This window comes from Juglans microcarpa x Juglans regia, chromosome 1D (assembly GCF_004785595.1).
Source record: "Juglans microcarpa x Juglans regia isolate MS1-56 chromosome 1D, Jm3101_v1.0, whole genome shotgun sequence".
In the NCBI taxonomy this organism is placed as follows: Eukaryota; Viridiplantae; Streptophyta; class Magnoliopsida; order Fagales; family Juglandaceae; genus Juglans; species Juglans microcarpa x Juglans regia.
In genome coordinates this window covers 34,070,568-34,088,375 of record NC_054594.1, presented here as the reverse complement: position 1 = coordinate 34,088,375, position 17,808 = coordinate 34,070,568, and positions in this window count along the sequence as shown.

Below are 17,808 nucleotides of genomic sequence, written 5' to 3'. Positions count from 1 at the left end.
TCGATTGCCTCCAGCATTTTTGTATATATATATATATATATATATATATTAATTAATGAATCATCACTAGCCACTAATCATGTCAAACGGACTTTGTTTGAACTTGGCCTATGTACGGAATGACGTGCATTTTGATGTTAAGGTGACGCCAGATTATTTAGTTGATTTATGAATATTTGTATTTTATGATCCTTGTTTAAGATATTTCAAATGTAAATATGTTGAGTTTTATATTTGAATATATGAAGTAGGTTGAGATGTATTTAATTTAAAAAAAAATTAAAAAAGTAATGAATCTCATCAATAATTAATTTGAGATATGTTTGCCAAACAAACACAACCAAATCTCATATGTGGTTACCAGGAGATGTAGAAAAAAAAGGTGATGAATAGCTCCATTATTTTGCTCCTTTAAAATTTTAACCATTGCAATTGTATTGTTTTCCTTTTTCTTTTAAATATTTGTTAGATATCTTTAAATATTTTTTTAAAAAAATACACAAATTTACTTTCTTAACTATTAAAAAATAAAAAAATAAAATAAAATACACAATTGATCAAAATGAGAGAGCAAAACTAAGAGTCACCCTTGTTTGTTTTCGCACATGAGTTGAGTTGAGATAAAAGTTGAAAATGGAATAAAATATTATTAGAATAATTTTTTTAATATTTTTTTTTATTTTAGAATTTGAAAAAATTAAATTATTTATTTTATTTTGTATGAAATTTTAAAAAAAATTGTAATGATTATATGAAATAAGATGAGAAATATAAAAAAAATAAATGAGACTACATTTTCAAAAGAAAAAAAATCCAAACGATAGGGGAGAGAGAGAGGATAGTGGCTCACCCAATGTATGAGAAAAGCCCAAACCCAGTAAAATTAAACAACCAGCCTGAACTTGGATAGTTAGATGGACCTAACAAACAGTGATCTTAAAAACTTGGACAATGTCATTTTCATTTCATTTCTCTCTTTATGGATTTCACCCACCTTCAATTGGGTAGCCGAACTTTCCCCTTTGTTTTCCATGCTTTAAAAACATCACATCCAATTCCTTCTCTAATTGATTGGGTCTCTCTCTATCAAAGAAGAATATTGAACAGAGAGTGGAAGCAAAGCCACGAACAATTACCTGCACTTTTAGTTTTCACCATATATAATGATAATATAAAACTATCCTCAAAACAAAAAGCATACCTATTAATTATTGAGAGATGATATTTACAGTCGGGGGATTGCTACAGTCACTGAAAATGGGTCTCGAATAAGAATTATGAACAGTATATTTCACTTTTTTATTTTTCTTTTCTTTTTTTTCATGTATTTTTTAATCATTATAAATATTTTTAAAAAAATAAAAAAATTTACAACATCATTAAAAAATACTTCTTTAATCGCTAAGAAAAAAAAAATCATTTGGGACAAAAATTCGACACCCAAAGAATTTTTCTTACAGTTATAGAGTGCGTAAACGTTATACAATTTTTTTAAAAAAAATGAATAATCGGAATTTATATGAAAAAAATTAATTAATTTTTTAATAATAAATTTTGTTTTTTTTTAAATAAATTATAAGATATTTATACACTATAATTATAAGAAGCATTACTCTTATTTATATATACACATAAAGCTGGCCGTAACATAGCACCACCCACATTTTCAACCTACTGGCCTGGACCCCCTATATATATCTGTCATTCCTGGACGGCTTCCCTTTCCCAGCTGTGCATTATTATTATTATTATTATTATTAATGAGAGTCTGGTCCATCGTTGGCAACTGAAGTGTGATCATGCATGGATCCAGATCAACCCATCCCAACTGTTTGCGTTACTTTCATCATTGCACATTCCCTTCATACAGCCATTGTTGCGTACGCATTGATCCACCTCCTTCCCGGCCTCCCAGCGTTCACGTGTATGATTACCGGCTTTGAGTAATTATTATAGGCAATCGAACTCAAGATCAACGAGCGTGACGCGCTACCACACACACTGAAATAAAAGTCTGATCGCAAAAGAATGTTAATTGCATGCGTTATGAAAATGACATATATATTAAATATATTGAGGTTACCTCGAACAAATTAAGGTGGGTTAAGTTTCCCGTGAACAAAGTAACAAGTACTGAAATTGGTTGGCAACCAAAAAAAAATATATATATATAAATATATAATTAGGTTAAGTTTAGATAGTGAGATATTTTTAAGTATTTTGTGAATAATAATAATAAAATATTTAATAATAATAAAATAATAAGATATTATGAAAATACCTAACATATTTTCAATAGCCAAACTAACCTGTCGCATGTATATAAACACCTAAACCGATCGACGCCTCCCAAATGTGTGATGGACCACAGACATCTTACCTCTGCTAAAACCAAAAACACCATAAATTAAAGATTATATAAACTAATAAGGGTATGTGTGCCTGAGAGTGTGGGAAACTTCAAGTCAAAGATGCAATACCAAAATGTCAAAAAAGTATTAAGGGGCCCGCTTTAGAAGAGTGGGGGGCAAAGCCTGAAAGTGGGTTTGACCGCACCCAACTTCCACTCTGACCTGATCATTACTACTCATGCAAAATCGTCCCACCACGTCCACATACTCCTAGCTCCACCGTCGCTGCCGCGCGTGACCATTCCCTTGTCGTCGTCATCATCTCTTTCATTTAATATTGTGATATCACAATTTTTAAATTTATAAGAGAATTAATTTTAAATTCTTTTTATTCTAGATGTGTAACGTATGTACCATAGGCGCGCGTGTATTGGATTATGCTTTTTTAGGGAGCGGCCACACAGAGAGTCATAATGAGGCGAGGTGGTGTGTACTGTGTGCTCGTACTGTGTTCTTTTTCCCTTTTTTTTTTTTTCCATATATTATAACGGGGTTGGGCCCACTCCTCAATCCCCCAACCGTAATTCCCCCGAGTCTTCACTCTTCACCCGTTTTGCCTTGATAACTGAGATTTTTCGCCGTGTATTTATTGGCTTTTCCGTCATCTCCTTCGTTTTCTTCCACTTCTCTAAATTCCTTTTTTACCCTTTCGCTTCTCTCCGTTTCTACCACCCCTTTATATTTGCCACTATTGAGTCGTTGACCTTTTTTTTATCTATTCGGCTAGCACCTCTCGGCTCGGCTCCGCGTCGCTTAGCAACCCAAGATGCGCCTTATTTTATCCTGTTTCACTTTTCTTTTCTTTTTTTTCGATTTTCATTTTAATTTTTCTTTTTCCTAAAGCTGCCTTCCGTTTTACTTCTAAATCATTCCATGATAACAAAATATCTGATTTCGCTTTGGAACTTTGATTCTTTGACGCCTACGCATTTTGGGTACCACCAATTAATTAACTTTGTAATTTTCTTCGGAAAATAGCTGAGATATGATCAGATCTTCGTAAACCTCGAGAAGGATGTGATTCTCTTTGAATGGGCATCAAAAGTCTAAGATCACACTATTATTTTCACCTGACTAACACACATTACTCTCCGTATTTTGGGGTCAGCGGTGTGTGTTCCAACCCTGCAGATCAGAACGAAAGCTGCATTTCGTGTTTAGCTGTTGTTTCTATTTAAAATTTATCTCAATTTTTCTCATCTTATTATTATAATATTTTTAAATTTTTATATAAAATATAATAAATAATTTAATTTTTTTAATTTAAAAATATTTTTTTAAAATTCTCATATAAAATATAATAAATAATTTAATTTTTATTCTATTATTTATAAATTACCTCAATCCATCTTAACTTATCACTTAATTCAAACTATTTTAAGTGTTTACGTTGCGGAAAATATTTTCTCTGAAACTCCATCCGCCACAAAAGTTGTATTGTTTCATACTTTTATTCCCCAAAGAAAAAAATTAAAAAAAAAAAAAGCAGGGCTAGCTATCACTTCTTCTTTGACAGAAGTAGCCATACAGTAGTACTCATGAGCCACAAATCTCTGTATATTGTGTAGGGTATTTTGTGCCGGATTCTGGGAAAAACCAAGCCTGGTTGTACGCCCTGCAGTGCCTATATATATATATATATGTATATATATATATAATCTAGCCCCAGTACTATATGAGTGGCAAGCCAGCTAGCTAGCACCAACTCATATGTACGTACTGTCTCGTGTTTCAACGTTCGTAAATGTAGGCAGCGCTCAGGGCGCCCTTGCCCCCTGAGGGCTCATAGCTGTGAACACGTCCGTCTGCGTTCAGAATCACGATACAGCTGATCAGCTGGCCGAGGCTTGACCAGAGTAACTTACACGTACTAGGCAACCAGTGAGCGCGCGCGCAGCAAACTAAATAATCCATGAGAACTGTTACGGCTAACGAAAAAATAATCTGAAAATGTGTCCCACGTATATTTTATTTTTTTTCTTTTTCTTTTTTTTATGTATTTTTTTAATCATTATAAATATTTTTAAAAAAAATAAAAAATTCATAATATCATTAAAATATATTTTTTTAATAAAACAAAAAAAATTTCGAAACACAGCTTCGAAACCCAAATTCGAGACCCGAACATTTCTCGTAATGCAGATTGAATACCAGTGTTTTTATTTCCTTTTTCCGGGTGGCTTTCAAGTTTCTACGGCTCAATGTGTTCGCTCAGACAAGATAAACAGCCATTAATTATTATTGATTGATAGATCTCTACCTACCTCCGTCCCTTGTCGCTTTGTGCCCCAATAATAAAACGTCAAGCGATACCCTACTAAAATGAGATTCACCGATCGACAAGATCACGCCATATTAATGTTGATGGCGTTGCTACTGATCTGCCGCTGCAGGTGCTCCTTTAGTGTAAATTATTTTTTGTTTTTGTTTTTTATTTTAAATATTTTTAAAAAATTAAAAAAATATGAATATACTTATTTAATGTTATTATTAACGTCATGTTTCGTACGTCTTTAGACTAAGTTCCGATAACTCATATCTTTAAGATTGAGCCTGCAAAAGACAGGAAAGAATGTAATTAAGAGAAGGTAATATTGGGGCTAGAGAGTCTCTGATGCTAAAATTAGTAAATTATCTTAGAAATTTGTAAATAAGCGACAGTATCTAGGGATCAGAAAGAGTTTCTCATACCTAAGACTTACTATTTATACCATAGGTCTGGGAAGGTGCAGATTGTGTATGTCTCCATGGAGTTTGTGTTCCTCCTACTATTCCTACTGTCAGAGTTATTTAATGAGGCGTGGTTCTGTGACGGTGCCATCAATATGGCGTGCAGCTCGGTAGTGGTGTCATTAATGTGGCGTGATTTCCAAGCCTTGCTTTTATCTCTTTTGAGTCGTAGATGTTTCCATCTCAACGGATTGAGAGTTCTCCACATTTCCCATTGTGTTCCATACAAGTTCCCAGGTTCAGAATACGTCCGAGCGATATCAGGCTAATCTTGTCTTGTCAGTCACTTGCCTATTTTTCTGGTTGACATCTTACTTTAAGCATGGTCCTGGTGACCCTGAGGTCAGGTATTGGGCCGAGGCCTAATGGCCTTTGTAAAGTGGAGAAAATCTCCTTATAGTTATCTCGTCAATTCTCCACAGATAAGTCTGATGAGAATTATTTCTTCATTCCTCTAGTTCTTGCAATACAAGACTACTTGGCCTCTTTTGTTTTGAGCTGAGCAACGGTTGGTCTCCCACATTTATGGTCGTATTGTAGTGGTTACGCTTCGCATTGAATTGGTGTCCCTTCGATTCTCTCATCATGACCTCATGTCAGACAGGCATTTATTTCTCATGTTGTATCAATAGATGCACTTTGTTGAAGTTGCAATTGAGGGATTTTCATGCTTTTGGGGGACATATGGAGTTATGTTGTCTCAGGAAGTCAATCGTTTATTTCACCTATATAAAGCCTCATCTTCCCTTGTGATAGTTCACTTCACTTATTCTCTTTCTACTTTCTTCTGTGCGTTCCTTTCTCGCTATTAGACTCTTTCATTCCTTTGTTTTCTTCCAATTTTCCTCCGAAGTTACTTTACTTTTCTTCTGACGTCTTATGGCTCCGAAGAAAAATTAGCACCCTTCTGGATTGGTTGGGTCCTCTGGTGATGTTCGAGCTACTGTTGACCAAGATGGCATCGCTCTGGCAGAATTCGCTGGGTTTTCGTGGCGATCGGTGGTAACTCCTACCGAACTGAAGTCGTTGAAGGAGACCTACAGGGTCCCTTCGAAAGTGGAGTTCGTGATGCCCACTCCTACCGAAGGGGCGGTAGACTTCGAGGGCTTCGGCACAAAGGTTGCGGTGTACCCTGCCATGATCTTATGTGGCTTTAGGTTGCCCTTTTGTCGGCTGGTGCGAGAAGTATTGGCCTTCTTCGAGCTGGCGCCTGGCCAGCTTCCTCCCAGCTCGTGGAGCATTCTTGTTTCGTGCTGCATCATTTGAAGCCGTGCGTTAGAGGAGGCCGGGTCAGACTACCCGGACCTCACAGCGTGCGAGTTCTTCCTCACCCATAACATTTTGAGGAAGGGCCGGCACCTCTACAGCTTCCAGCCTGTCCAGGAGTTGGTTTGGTTGGAAGCTCGCTATACTGTTATGAAGGGGTATAGCTATTGATTCATCTTCTTGTTGAGTGATGGATGGGAGTTCCTGGTTGGGCATACCATCAAGGGCTCATTTCCCATGTATGCTATATGGGGCACATTAGTCAGGGATAAGAGCCATCGCCCTAACCCGACCCTGCAGGAGGCACTTAGGCTCAAGGTCATTCGGGCTTGGGTGGAGGCATGTTCGGGCGATGTTTCTTCGAAGGCCCTGCTGACTGAGGATAGTCTTCATCGATATTTGCCGCCCCCCCCCCCCCGGCCAACCTGTGCTCTAACGTGGGCTTCCCAATAAATCCGATCTCATCGCGTGCTCGTAGTCGCTCCCCTAGTCTACCGGTGGATGGGAAAGGAAAGAAGCCCCGGAGGATCTCCCCCATCAGATTTGATTCTAACCATATTCTCATTCCCTCCGGTGGTCCGTCTGTAATGGCACTCATTATTTGGCCGGAGCCGTCGGCACCCAAGAAGATGGAGACAATAGCGAATCTTCCTCACATCGTGTCCCCTGTTCAAGGCATTGCAGCTGAAGCCACTCCCATGGTCGAGGTTGTCTCCTCCGACGATGTCGAAGTGGCTGGGATTGCTGTTTTGGCCGGGGAGGATATGACACCCAGGGTTCCTAACAAGGGGGAAGGCGAGAAGGTCATCGATGAGGTTCCGACGGACCATCAGATGACAGCGTGGCCCACCACATCCACGAGATGGAGAGTATGCTCAAGAGGCTATTCGCAGGGGTAAAAATCCTTACTTGAACACTCGTCAGTTTTTTTGTTTGTTTCCCTTCTAGATCTTGATTCGGACTTACGTGACAGGGGTTGGAGCATCTGGCGGCCTTCATCGTGCACGGCCAAGAGGAAATGATGAGCGAGAACCGGGCACTTCGCTCGCTTGCACATTTGGCCTTAAATTGTGCGACAAAGGAGAGGAAGCAGAAAGAAGAGGCCAATCAGGCCCTCGCCGACTTGTCGAGATCCCAGGGCAAAGTTGGCACTCTTCGCATCGAGGCCTCACTTGCTTCTGAGGCGAGGAAGGTGTTGAAGTGGTCTCTCGACAACCATCAACTGGAGCTTGAGCTGTTGTAGGCCGAAAATCTAGAGCTGAGGACTGACCCACACTCCGTCGTGGGAGGGATAAAGCAACATTTTGGCCTAACTTTCCCTCTAGTGCCCCGCAGGGGAGGTAATTGGAACAGTGATGTGGCTAGTCTGCTCCTTCATCGTGATGGGGGTCGAGATAAGTTATTCGGGCCGCCGGGGGGCTGGTCCCACTCTCCGTGACAAGGAGGTTGAGCCACATGCTCACCTATCACCCTTCGTCGAGAGGTAAGTTGTTTGGCTAGTTTAGGACTGGACCCGCTCCCGTCTATTGACATTGCAGGGAATGGTAAGTTTGGGTTAGGTTGTCGCTAATCCCACACTTTGTGGTAGCGGAAATCAAGGTAACTCATTTGGGTAGCCGTGGGCCTAATCCCGCTCTTCGCTATGGGAGGAATAAGAAAACATTTAGGCCTACATTTCCCTATGGTATCCCACAATGAGGTAAGTCGTTCGGGCAGTCTGTTACTGGACCCGCTCCTACCTTTTGACGTTTAACGAGGAAGGTAAGTCCTTCTCTTCGAGCGGCCAAGAACCAACATGCACTCCTCTGCGAGAGGGGTAGAACAGCCTTAGGCATTACACTCGTCTCTTTCGCCTCGCAGGGAGGTAAGTTGTTCATAAAGACTTTATTAATTTCTGCTGATGTAGGTCACATCGATGGAGTTGACTTTGCTAATAGAGATTAAGTTCATTTTGTTGGTGGAGAGTTCATTGGCGGGTTACGTTACGTTCCTGAAATCTGCCATTGAAATACAACACTTATTTATTAGGGACCTGTAACGTGTGCATGGAAATATATAAATTTATGACAATGAATTAGCTTTAGCAATATAATTTTCGTAGTTGTTCGGTGTTCCAGGGATGTGGCAGCTCGTTCCCTTCATAGTCTTGGAGACGGTAAGAGCCTGAGTGGTTTTTGGCGGTGACCACGTAGGGGCCCTCCCATCGGGGGCCTTGCTTTCCTTTGTCCCGTGTTGTTGTTCCAATCTCTTTGAGTACGAGATCCCCGACCTTGAACATTCTCGGGTGCACGCGCTTGTTGAAGCATCTCTCGGCCCTTCTTTTGTTGGTTGCGGTTCTTATTTCAGCTTCTAATTTGACTTCTTCCAACAAATCCAGTTGTTCTTCTAGCCGCCTATCTTTGGATTCTTGTTCAAAGTGCTAAACTCTGCAGTTGGGGATTCCGATCTCTACTGGCGGCATCGCCTGGTGGCTGTAAGTGAGGGTAAAAGGAATTTCGCCAGTCGGCGTTTTCCCTATGACCCGATAGGCCCACAAGATGATGGGGAGTTCTTTTGCCCATGCCCATTTTCTGTCGTGGAGCCGCTTCTTGAGCATTCCCATTAGTGTTTTGTTGGTCGTCTCAACTTGCTCGTTAGACTGAAGGTGCTTAGGGGATGAGTACTGGAACTCGATCCCCAATTTTCGGCCCCAATTGCGATAGTGATCTGAATTGAATTGCCTCTCGTTATCCGATATGATGGCAAGCGGGATGCCAAACCTGCAAACTACCATCCTCTAAAGGAATCGCATGATGTTGCTTGTCGTGATGGTTGCTAAGGCCTCGGCCTCGACCCACTTGGCTAAGTAGTCCACAACTACCACCATGAACTTTACTTCTCTTTTGCCCTGGGGGAGCAGGTCGACCAAGTCAATTCCCCACTAGACGAAAGGCCAAGGCAATGTGATCAGCGTCAATTCTTTCGGTGGGCAATGGGGCACCGTTGCGTATTCTTGGCACTTCTGACATTTTCGTGCATATTCTTTGGCGTCTTGCAGGGGTCGAGCCCAGTAATACCCCACTCTCATTACCTTCCTAGCCAGTGCCTTTCATCCAGAGTGATTCCCACAAATCTCTTCGTGTGTTTCAGCCAACACATATTGCATTTCTTCCAAGGAGATGCATCTTAAGAGAGGTGCTGAGAGGTGCCGAGTGGCCCCTCTGATACAAAATTCTCTCGATCAAGATGTAGCACACTACTCTATTTCTAATTTTCCTGGGCTCTTACTTGTCCTCTGGCACCTCATTGGTTTCCAAGTACTTGAGTATGTCATCCGCCAAGCTGGGGCTTTAGGCAGTATTTCCATTACCTCGATCCCTACAACAGGTACTTCCACTACCTGGGAATCTGCCTGTACTTCGATTTCCCTTGTGCCTAGAGACCTAGCCACCATAAGCCATGAAAGTAGCACTTCATATTCTACTTCATTGTTAGTCGTTTTGAATGCCAATTTGATGGCATAATTATGCTCTTCTTCGTGCACTCTCACTCCCCTCATCAACGAATACTTGCCAGGGCTTCACGGGAGGTGCATCATTGTTCTCTTTCGGGAAACTGGTAAACTCAACGATGAAGTCCGTTAGCACTTTTCCGTTGATTGCGTTCTGCGATGCATAGTCAATGTCGAACTTGCTCATCTTCACTGCCTAGTTCATGAGCCGATTTGAGGTGTCCGGTCGTTGTAGTACCTTTTTTAAGGAGGTTCTCGTGAGGACCCTTACCGGGTGAGCTTGAAAGTACGGGTGCAGCTTGTGTGTAGTTACTACCAGCGTAAAAGCCAGCTGTTCTATGCGGGGGTATTTAACTTCGGCCCTCGATATGCTCGACTGGTGTAGTAGACTGGCCTCTGGACCCCACACCAACGCTGAGGAGGTGGCCTAGGGGGAGACTACCAGATACAGGGTCAGTGTTTCCCCTCACCAAGGTAGGCTGAGGAGCGATGGGCTCGTGAAGTACTTCTTAAGGGCTTCGAACGCCAGGTCACACTCGCCACCTCTTTCCTATGCTTTCCGTAAGACCTTGAAGAAAAGCAAGTATTTGTCGGTGGATCTTGACACGAAGTTGTTAAGAGCTGGCACTCACCCGGCCAGCCTTTATACCTTAGTTATGTTTCAGGGTAGGGCCATGTTGAGGATGGCTCTCACCTTCTCGGGGTTGGCTTCAATCCCGCGTTTAGACATCATGAATCCAAAGAACTTTCCTAATCTGATATCGAAAGCACATTTTACCGGGTTCAGCTTCATTTGGTAACACAGTAGTATCGCAAAAGTTTCCCTTAAATTGTTCAGGTGTTGTTCCGTGGTCCCATTCTTAACCAACAGGTTTTCCATGTAGACCTCTATGTTCCTTCCTTTTTTATTTTTGAACATACGATTGACCAGCCATTGGTAGGTAGTCCTTGCATTCTTGAGCCAAAAAGGTATCGCCGTGTAACGATACGGGCCTCTGTCAGTGATGAATGAAGTCTTCTCTTCATCATCAAGGTTCATACGGATTTGGTTATACCCCGGAATAGACATCCATGAAGTTGAGCATGTGGTGACCAGCTGTAGAGTCGACAATCAGGTTGATGAGAGGAAGTGGGAAGCTATCTTTCGGGCAGGCTTTGTTGAGGTCAGTGAAGTCGACGCACATTCTCCATTTGTCGTTCGGCTTCTTTACAAACACCACGTAGGACAACCACTCCGGGTAGCGGGTTTCTCGAATAAATGCAGCGTTCAGCAGGCGGTCCACTTCCCCAGCTATGGCGAAGTTCTTTTCTGCACTGACGCTTCAACGTTTTTGCCTTACTCCTTTAGCATTTGGGTCTACGTTAAGGTTGTGTCGTATGATTTTGGGTGCTATTCCGAGCATATCCTCCTGGCTCTAGGCAAATATGTCCTGGTGCTTGGCGAGAAGTTGTTCCATGGCGCTCTGGGCTTCAGATGTCATTTTGCTGTTAATTCTCGCCATGACTTCTGGTCAATTTTGGTTGAGAGGGATGAGTTCCAACGGCTCGCTTGGTTTCAACTTTCTGAGCCTCTACTCATCTTGGACCTCGCTTTCGACCTGCGTGCAATCTGGAGGTGGCGACAAGGTGCAGTCACCCTCCCCAGGACACACCTTGCTTACCCTACCATTCGCAAGCATCTCTTCGAGGATGTGTGCCCATCTTTCTTCCATTGCACCCCTATTCGATCACAAGAACTTGGTTCTTTTGTTGGTCAACTTCCATGTCACCAGTAATTCTGGCGAGCTTCCGAATTGTCTGTAATGGGTTGCCTCAGGCGTACGAAGGCAACTAATAGTGGGCCTGCAAAAAATAGGGAAGAAGGCAGCTAAGAGAGGGTGGCCTTGGGGCCAGGGAGTCTCTGATACCAAAATTAGTAAATTCTCTTGGAAGTTTGTAAATAAGTGAAAGAGTCTAGGGATCAGAAAGAGTTTCTTGTACCTGAGGCTTACTATTTATACCATTGGTTTGGGAAGATGCAAATTGTATTTGTCTCCACGGAGTTCGTGTCCCTCCTACTATTCTTGTTGTCCGAGTTCTTTAATACGACGTGTTTCTGTGACCGCGCCATCAATGTGACGTGTAGCTCGATAGTGGTGTCATTACTGTAGCCCTGTAGATGTTCCTATGTCAATGGATCAAGGGTTCTCCACATTTCCTACTGCGTTCCATACAAGTTCCCAGATTCAGAATGCGACCAAGCGATATCAGGTTGATCTTGTCCTGTCAGTTACTTTCATCTTTCTCTGGTTGACACCTTACTTTAAGCATGGTCCTGGCAACCCTGAGGTCGAGTATTGGGTCGAAACCTGATGGGCTTTATGAAGTAAGAAAAATTTCCCTACAATTATCATTTTTACAATGTTTATATTACTAATGCATGAACAATAATCTATATTTTCTTTCCATGTACGTATTGTTTACTATTTTTTGAAGGGTGATGCTACTAAGAATCCTCACCAAACAGTCAAAAAGGTTTTGTTTTTTTTCTTCAAACATTTTTTTTAAACACTTTAACATTTTTAAAAAAATATAAAAAAATTACAAACTCATTAAAAAATACTTTATTGATCATTAAGTAAAAAAAATATATATATATATATATACATACAAAAGATTGGTAACATTACTCGGTGAAAGTAGTGTTTTCCTTTTTTTTTTTTTTTCTTTTTTTTTTCTAATTTGTCTAGGAATACGAACAAAAACCGTTAGTTAATTACCTTTTTTTCTTTTTAATTCAAACACTATCTATTACATTCGGACTTCTGTTTGAGTAGTCTTGACCTCTTGTAACTTTTATTTGATAATTAGTATGTGGCAAAATGATTTTATAAAAATAGATTTATATGATACATTAAATTTTTTTTATAATAAAGAATTTATAATCTAATATATTACATCAAATTAATTTGTATGTTAACTTTTATAAAATTTATCTATAAATAAACTGATTTGATATAGTATGTTATAGATTATAAATTTTTATTTTATTTTATAGAATCTATTTGTGAATAAAATATTTTTCTTTTTGTTAAAAAAAAGAAACATTTCTCTTTTTATTAACTAATGCATTGATGTAAGAAAAAGTAAAGAAAAAAAAAAAGGTCTCTCAACGTTCGGTTCTCATCTTCCCAATTTCTGAAGTAGTGCTAAATTCATGCACCAAAATTTAAAGGAAAATACTAAATGAATTCATGAGTTTGTCCCTCAATTTAATCGTTGAATCGATTAATGTATTTTCTTTTATTTTTTTAATTTTTTATTTAATAATTAAAAAAATTGATTATTAATAAAATTATGTATTTTTTAATAAATAAAAATATTTCAAACAAAATAAAAAACAAAAAAATTTCAACCAGCTGTACGTCCAGCCTTTAGCGGCCCGCTAGCAGATTGAAAACACAAGGTCCATAGAGAGGTATATCCCTCGTGAATGAAGATTGATTGCTCACTGCAGTTCTAGTACTGCATACGAATCGCTAGACGGCAGTAGGGGGACCTATATTATTATATTTATGCGAAATATTCTAATAATTTCAATCCAACTTCTTTAATATTGAAAAAGCACACCTATATATATAAATATATATTGTTGTGATAAACCCTCCACTATCTTTTTTTAATTAGAAATATGTTCAGAATCTAAATAATTAACGCCTCATTTGTAATTAATAATTAAAAAGGCATATATATATATATATATATATTAGTATAAAATGGGTCTAATTTATTAACAGGGTTGAGCGCAACAACTTCATTAAAAACTGCAGAGAGACCACGAGACTTGTTGGACCTTGTCTCCCATTTAGGATTGCATCCATGCATTGGAGTTTTAACCAAAGAAAACGATACATGCAACGGACCACGACATGGGTCAAAGGTTCCTAGATCTACTGCATGGGTTTGGACGAATAGAATGCTTCCAAAATAAATAAATAGTGGCTCTAATTAATTATTGGGTATTTTTTCTGTAGCTAGTAGCTATGGGTTCAAACATGGCCTCCACACTCATCTTCCTCGTTTTTCTTTCCTTCTTCAAAAAGTCTACCTGTTTATTAAAACAAAAGATATTAACAATTTTCTTATTTGTGGAGAAGACTTTGGTGTATACATATTCTCTCTAGCTAGCTATATATTTGGAGTTTGCGCGCGTCTTTTTGTTTCTATTAATTTGGTTGAGTTGGTATCAGTAGTTTTCGTTGACCTTCCATACATGAGTGCATACATATATACGTCAAGTATCAATGTCTCTCTCTCTCTCTCTCTCTCTCTCTCTCAATGTCATTTAGAGAGAGAGAGAGAGAGAGATCTAGAGAGAGAGAGGGTCCTACGAGCAGATGGTCCACAGTGTCTCCTAGGAAGAGAGTGAAGAATGGACTAACGTGAGCATCATGTTAGGTGTCACCATTGGGAGTAGATGATCTGAAAAATGGTCCCTAATATATGTTGTATGTTTAGGGAGTTTGGTGGGGGCACTTAAACGAGGGTTTCACATGCCCTAATAACCCTTGTTCTACTACAAACCATGTGGCTCATGTGGGGCAGTGTATTTCTTCTTCTAACCATCCATTTAACTCTCAGGTAAATCAAGTGGGGCTGTTTCTCAGTTCCAACCCTCTCTTTAAACCCGAACATACGTCAAGTTTACATCAAATTGTGCTCCTATCAAGGCATAGCGATATACTCAACTTGCGCGCTCATGGACAAACCAAAACTCCTGCCTGGGAAACAGCTTCATGATTGTCCAAACTAGAGTCCATGCAAATTACCAACTCTGATCCCAGTGTGTTAGAATATGCAGATTACATTACATATTTGGGATTTTGCATCATGTCTTTTGCTTGTCAAGTGCGTGACAACACCCCACCCCGACACCCCCACCCCCCCCCCCCCACAAAAAAAAAAAAGTAGCTGAAGATCAGTCTTGAGTTGAATCAATCGTATCATTCCACGAAAATGACAAACCGCATTAATTAGTAGAATTGCCCATGTATTATGTATTCTGATTATTTACTAACAGATGTGTGTGGGGGTGGCCATCGAGCTGCATGCTCTTGTCCTTAAATTATCAAACCTTAAGTTAGTATGGTTTGGATCATCAATCTATCTCAACTCATCTTAACTCATCATTATAACTTTTTCAAATTCCAATACAAAATATAATAAACAATTCAATTTTTTCAAATCTTAAAATAATAATAATATTAAAAAAATAATATTCTAACAATATTTTATTATCTCAACTCACTTCAACATCCAAACACAACCATCAAAAAGTCTACCTAATCTCTAAGCTCACGACGGGTTTGCAAAAGTTAGGCCACCAGTCTTCAACCTACTTCATGCGCGCTTGTAAGTGCGTATCTTGTCATGCAAGAGTTCCATGAATAATCCATTCTTACGAAGAAAAGATTGCACATATCTAAATATAATATATGTGCATGAGAAAGACATGCAACTATTTTCTAAGTGAACAAGTTTAGTGTTTGTTTTGTTTTGTTTTTTAATCTCGATTTAATTGTCTTAAAGATTAATACTTGTTCAAATTTGGGTCCGTTAAAATTCCAGGCCTTTTGAAGATAAACATAATATGTTCGGGGTCTCATATGAAACACAAAATTCTCATCTAATCTCATAATTTCATCACATTCCATCTTATTCCTAATACAAAATTTTCAAACTAATCATTACAATTTTTTCAAACTTTCAAATAAAAAAAAAACAATTTCAACTTTTTTAAATTCTTAAACAAAAATAATATTATAAAACTATATTTTTACAATGTTTTAACTTTATAATATTTTTTATTCAATTTTTTCTCTCTCATTTTTCAAAATCCAAAAAATACTCAATTCAAACTATCTTACTAATATTCATAAAATGATCATCTCATTTCACTCTCCAAACCAACTTTTATGTTCTTAAGAAGATTTACATAGACAACAAAATATTGTATTTTATTAATTCTGCTGCTCTATATATATTTTTCTTTAAAATTCAAGCCTTAAAACTTGAATAAATATATTGGAAGAGATGTCAATCCAATTTTGTTAAATGAGGAACAGCTAGCACATTTTGAGCTTGTATTGATGTTAAATGATCAAGTTTTACTATACATCAGCTACTATTTACTTTCACACCTTATACCTGACAATTTGTTTTTCCTTTCTTTTTTCATAAAGTGTGGGATAGTAAATAATAAATAATGAGAAAAATTATTCTAAATGATCACACAAGCTAGCCCTTCAACTAAACTGAAAATTCCAATCTCATGAACTTTATACCATGAAAAACGATAGAGAAGTGCTAAAGATCAAAGTTATAAAATAATCGTTGTTTAATATATATATATATATATATAATATATTAGATATACTTTATTATATTTGAGGTATCAAATCATATAAGTTTATCAATTTTCTTATCTATTAAATAAGATTAAGGAAAGGAATATGAATACAATTGGGAAAGGAGACAAGGAGAATGGCACGCCTGGGGAAAATGAAAGCAAATGGAGGGTAATGCGAAGAAAGAAACAAAGCCCACCCAAAGGATGGAGGAAGAGAGCGTGTGAGCCTCTGGCAGGTCTGTTAATCAGTTTAGGCAGTGGCAAACATGGCCCCAGCCCCATGTGATTTTTACCACTGCAAAAAAATTCCTTGGTTCCGGTGCTTTGAACGTAGAAATTCCTCGCTTTGACCTTTTTAATTCCTCGCTTTTTTCTATTTCTTTTTACTTGTCAGTAATAATAAAAAGGAAAGAAAAAAAAGTAGCATCTGTGTATCGTCTGAACACTGGCAATAGTTTATTCATCTTTATCTTTATATTTATATTTACATAATATATCTTTAATTCATCGATATTAATTTATGTTTTTCTAAATTTTTACATAATTATAAATAGTACAATTTGAAGAAGCACTATACTCTCTCCAGATATTATTTTTAATATTTTTTTTCTCTCCTACTTTTAAAATTAACTTTGTAAAATTTATATTAAGATAATTTTAATATATGAAATTTGTATTAAGTTGATAATACAAAGTATTTTTTAATACATATTAATATTTATTGATAAAATTGATCATTTTAATATATGAAATTGTAATATTTAAATATATGTAATTTGTATTTTTGAGCACATGACACTAATTGTAAAATATATAAAAATAATAATAATATTTTTTTATTATTTAATTCAAAGATACATAATCAATGTGGAGGTTTTTCTTGATATATAAAATCAATATTCAAAAGATATAATTTTGAAAATACATATAGAGAAATCAATCATAGTGCTCTTATTACTCAGTCACCAATTTATACTGTGCCTGCAATCAATCTATTGCACAAATCAAGCTATATATATATATACACACACATATTCTTTCTTTCTCTACGCCTTCACTCTGCCTGCCATATATTCCCTACATATACCAGCAAATTGGTCAATTACAATGACATCTAGCCTTAAATCATGATTTTGATGCCATACCAAACAAGGGACCCCAAAGGGGAAAAAAAAGGATCATAATTAGGACCCAACAACGTCTTGCTTGCTTGGAGGTGGACTCCGTTTTTGTCCCAAAATATCTTTATTTTTTTAATGGTGTATTAGTTAAGTTATGGGACTTGATCTTATCCAAAATAAGCAGTCCCCTATTTTCTAAACTTTACAAAAATAAAAAAATTATTAGTGCGTCTATATATCCAAACTAAAGGTCTTTGAATAACTATCAATCAACACGCATCTATATATATATATATAAAATATGAGATATGTTATATATCAGTTATTATTCACTCTACATCTCAAAATAATTTTTTTTTTAATGTCATATCTCCCTCTTCGACCTCTTTCTCTCCTCAAGCT